Source organism: Protobothrops mucrosquamatus, unplaced genomic scaffold (genome assembly GCF_001527695.2).
Source record: "Protobothrops mucrosquamatus isolate PMUCROS unplaced genomic scaffold, P.Mucros_1.0 scaffold300, whole genome shotgun sequence".
In the NCBI taxonomy this organism is placed as follows: Eukaryota; Metazoa; Chordata; class Lepidosauria; order Squamata; family Viperidae; genus Protobothrops; species Protobothrops mucrosquamatus.
Genome location: NW_015386643.1, coordinates 530,901 through 536,246, shown reverse-complemented (window position 1 = coordinate 536,246; position 5,346 = coordinate 530,901).

Sequence of the window (5,346 nt, the reverse complement as noted above, 5' to 3'; positions counted from 1 at the left end):
GTCCGGCCCAGCAGGGTGTGTGTGGGGGGGAGGGAGCAGGTTCACACATACATGCACAACTCCATTTGTACAAGCAGCACATGTACGCACCCTCCACTAGCGCGAATGGAGTTCGCGCGCGAACAGAGGGTGCTTGCGCTTGCATGCGAAACTCCATTGGGCTGCAGCCCGGGGGTTGGGGACCCCTGCCCTAGCAGGTTAAAATACCTGTAGTGTATGTATTACAGTACAGTATTACAAACTCACTCTCTCTTCCACTCTCTCCCTCTTTAGAAAATATCTTTCTCCCTTAAAGACTGACTGTGTATCACAGACATGTCAAACACAAGGCCCAGGGGCCGGATGCGGCCCGTGAAGTGGTTTCATGTGGCCCCCGAAGCCGTCCTGGAAACAGTGAGGGAACGGCCCCTGCTGCCTTGGCCCTGGCCCAGGCCACCCGGGAGCCAATGTACAATTTTGTAGTGGCCATCTATGCTGAAATGCATTCAGTCTTAGCTCCACAAGGCCGTCTTAAAACAGCGAGGAACCAGCCCCTGCCACGTCGGCACCGCCCCCTGGGTGTATGCTGGGGAGGTGTCACCCTTTGTGAGGAATGAAGAAATGCACCATCGCCTGGAAGTGGCCAGCAAATGGCCCTCACCTACTTCACATATCCGGCTTGATGGGCTCTGCCCTGGTCCCAACCCTTTCTGCCAGAGACCCTCAGATCTGTCCCACTCCTGCCCAGGCCCCCACAGGCACCCTTGATGCGAATGATGTAGAGCTCGCCACACCCACCCAGTACGCCACACCCACTCCATCCACGCCCACCCAGTAGGCTACACCCCCCCTGCCCCCCCCCCAGGGCAACTGCAATGCTGATGCAGCCCTCAATGAAATTGAGTTTGACACCACTGGTGTATCATATTATTTCACTTAGGAAGCAGCCATTTTGTGTGCTCTGGTCAGGTCAAGTTTTTAGAACCTCGACAGGATCCCAGCGGACTGTACCTGCTGACCCACCACCCACCAATCCCAGCCTATCAACCTTTATATAAAAGTTATTATCCTTTGGTGACTGGATTAGCAAATAGGGTGAGGCTGGATGTTTAATACTGGGATTCTTTGCTTCCTAAATTACTGTACATAAATCCCATGTCAATCTTGAGACACCTTTCAAAAGTTTCCCACTTGAAATTGGCTGAAAATAAGTTCCACATTTTTTTTACCATTGTGCCTAGAGCAGGGGTAGGCAACCTTGGCTCTTTTATGACTCGTGGACTTCAACTCCCAGAATTCCTGAGCCAGCATGGCTGGCTCAGGAATTCTGGGAGTTGAAGTCCACGAGTCATAAAAGAGCCAAGGTTGCCTACCCCTGGCCTAGAGGGACTTACAGGACCAGAAAGGGAAGGAGTTTAATGGTCATCATCATTCTAGCCATTGTCTACCCACTGCAGGATGAAGGCCTCTTCCACGTTTCCAACCCATGTGGCCCTGAACTTTTAAGCCTGCAATACTTGGTGATGTCATCAAGCCATCTTGGTTTAGGTCCCTTTCGTGGCCGCTTTTTATCAAGTGGAATCCATTCTATGACTTCCTTGGTCCACCTGCCATCAGTTCTTCTCGCTGTGTGACCAGCCCAATTCCATTTCAACTCTTTTACTCTTTGGATGTTACTGAGAGTAATAACAGACCTACTACTGATTCTGGAATCAGAATTACTGTATAATCAGCGACGCTTTTCATTGACTCTACAGTACCATGGAAAAGGGAAGTCTTTTCGCCGAATAACTGAAATTCCGAGGAACCTGCTGACTTTGGAGTAAAGGGTGCGGACTGTTCCCTAGAAACAGCCAGGAAGACAGGCGCAGCTCGGTTTCCACAACGTAACCGGTTTACGTTTATTTTTGTTGTTTTTTTTCTCGAGCCATTGCGCAAGATCTTTCCAGGACACGGGCGGGGACTTCCCCGCGCTCCACTTCCTCCTCCCTCCTCGTTTGCATAGAACTCAGAACCTTCGGAGGTTGGTGGGCGGAGCGATGCAAATACGCTCCGTTCCCTGATAGGCCAGAGCGCGGTAGGGAAAGGAGCGGTTCGTGAGTTTGCCCGGGGAAACGAGAGTCCGAGACGCTGAGCGAGAGCCGCGTTTTGGTAGATACCAAACGCCGGACTTGCTGGGCAGAGGATTTTTCATTTTTGTTTTATTAACGCAACTATGCCGGGAAAGGGAGCTCGGTAAGCTGGGCTTAGACAGCCTAGCTCCGCTCTCTCCTTGCTCCTGATCGGAATAGGGGACTTACCTGGCCGCGTCGGTGACGATGATCCCACAACGCAGTGAAGTCGCCTGGAGTCCGGCAGGTGAGCTGGAAATCTCCCGACCCCTTGTTTTTGCTTTCTGTGCGTTCTCACAACCCTTTCAACCCGACGACGGAATTGATCCGTTTTCTGGGCTCTCTAGCAAGACGCTGAACCAAAACTTGACCAAACTGGCCGAATTTGCACGATCCACCAAAGCAATGCAATGCAATGCAGAGGCACCCCCAGGCCTAGAATGTTTTCTAACTTAGGTCCGCATGTTGTGTGAACCCAGATGGTGCCGTTCATCCGAAGGCATCACGCCTTTTTTTTTTTTCCCCTCCTTAGCGGATTCTTTTCCACGATTAAATAAAAGAACTTCAGAAGCAGTGGGAAAAAGCGGGACGGTTTTCAAATTAATTGCTACCTCGGGGCACCCTTGACAGACTGCAGCTGGGAGGGTTGCCCAATAAAACCCAGGCCCACAGACTATCCTGCTCAAATTTTTCAGAGGCTACTCTAAATGTGCAAGAGAACTATCTTGGCTTCTGAATCACAAAAGTAAGCACATTCGGCTCGCTTTTAAATGAGCCCGCCCCAGGAAGATCGCTCTCGACATACGTAGCACTTGTATACCGTCCTACTGTATTCTTGTACACCACCCTGTAACGGACCTGTGCCAAGCTCTTAGGTTTTTGTTTTTTTTTAATCACGGTTGTCTAATAAAAAGCCCCTCGCTTTTCTTTGCTGGGACAACACCTGATCATGCTTTTTAAAAAAAGCAAATATTTGGAGGCTAGGATTGAGAGAGCAATCAAAGCCACAGAACCCTCTTAAGGTGCCCAAACCTCAGCTGCAGAGTGGGACTGGCTGCAAAACCAACCAGCACTTACTTAACTTGCGAGTTATCGTCTAACCAAGATTAAGGAAGAGGCAACGGGGCTCCTTGAACAGTAAAGGGTTGGTTTCCCCTTCCTAGGACCAGGATATAGTGGGACTCGAGGAGCTGCACCTGTTGCAACTCTTCGCACAATCTTCAATAACTCACACGCACACGGGTGCACTCTCTGTTTCTCTATCGCCGCTAGTACGGTGGGTGTAATGATCTAGTATTAAGGGATCCGTGGTTGGACACCCAGAGAAAACGGTCGGGAGGGCGAAAGGACGCAGAAAGGCGAGCAAAACCTTCGCTCTGCCCAAGCGCTCGGGATTGGTCGCGCGAAGCGGGCTGCCGCGGTTCAGGGCTGCCCTCTGCTGTCGAAAGGGCGCGCGTGCAAGTCCGTCCCCATCCCTCCGAGAGCGAGACCTTCCGTCCTAAGATGCTGAGTTTAGTTTCTTTTTCCAAACAGAAAGCCAAGACTTGGCAGATGGATCTTTTGCGAATCCCTGCTTTGCTTCTCAAGATTGGCTAGAGAAGGGGGCAACACCCGGGCTCTCCCTCAAGGCACATTTTCCGATTCCCACCGCAGGCCTACTTAATTCCAGCTAGTAATTTGTTTCTCTGTTTCTTCCAAACTAACTGCTATTTCCCTTGCACTGTTTTCTCACAGTGTTCTCTCCTTCCCTTCGTTCAGGAATCTTGCCTCCTCCCGAGGCTCTCATTCAACTCCAAGAGAACTTCCCAGCCCCTTGCTAGTAATCTGATTGAGTGAACCATCAACTAAACGTTGTGGGCTATTTAACTGTCAAGCTGCCCCACGAAGGACTGGTGGTTAAACAGAAGTAACTCATTTACAAGAAGATCTGTGGTTTAGGATATGGAGTAAATAGCAGAAGTGTTGTTGTTAGTGAAGGTTGCCAATTCACCCTTGTGTCTTTTGTACAACGCCAGGAAGAATAGAGGTCTACTGATAAGAGAAAATGGCAGCCTGGATTGTATATGTGGATTTATATATGTGTGTGTGTGTGTGTGTGTGTGTGTGTGTATCAGCCCACAGTAAGGGTTATTTGATCAAAAAGTCTACCTTGTGGGATTTGCATCATAAACATAAGCATCTCTCTCTCTCTCTGTGCCTTTGAGTCATCGCTGATTTCTGGCGACTGTCTGGAATAGTCCCTGGGGTTTTCTTGGCAAGGTTTTTATAAGTGGCTCACCCTTGCCTTCTTCCCAGGGCTGAGACAGAGAGAGAGTGAGTGAGTGAGTGATTGGCCCAATATCACCCAGCTGGCTGTGTGCCCAAGGCAGGATATAAGCAAAGTACCTACAACAGGTACAATCTTCCTCCTTCTCTGTGTTGCCTTATTAGAGAAAGCGTCATTCGCAGACTTGTTCCTGTTACACAGCTGTTGCAGACAGAGGATTACCCCTGACATAAAAGAGGGAACTTCCATTCATTGCAAGAGATATATAAATAGTAATAATCGGACCCATGATATCCTGAGCCGGGAGTTCCTCTCTCCACCCATATTGTTTGTACTAAAGTTCAGCTCAGAGAGGTATTTCACCAGACTGCCCTGCTCTGTGTCAACTGTACAGAGTTGTTTCCCAGAAGGAGGGGATGAGATCAGATGCCACATCTGTGAGTCACCTGAAACTTGGCCACCACCTCACTTCCCCACATTGTAGAGATCCAAGAGTAACAATAAAAATAACCCGAGAAAACAGATTTGAAAGCCCATTTCAACACCCCAGAAATGAACAGAGTGTCTTAAGAGCTCAGCTGCTGCAGTTTCCCCCATCAAACAGCTGGATGAGATTGGTGTAGTTCCAGGTGCAAAAAAGCAGAGCTTCTGGGTGCTGGGAGCTGCTGTTGGCATGCTGCCCTAAGTGGGGTGAATACTAAATTGCCGCTGTCTCGAAAGATTGAGTGGCAGCCCTGCCTTGTGAAGATCCCTGCCCCTTCCTCCATGGAAATCCCGCCAATAGCGTAAAGAGGGAGGATTTTAGGTAGGGATAATTTTAAAAGTATTTTAATTGGAAACACAGCTGGTAATATTTGGTTTTAATTCGGCTTTTATCGGGGTTTATTCTTTTGTATTTTTGTATTTTTGTATTGTGTATTTTTTGTATTTTGGGTATATTATTTGTTTTTAATATGCTGTGAACCGCCCTGAGTCCTATGGGAGAAGGGC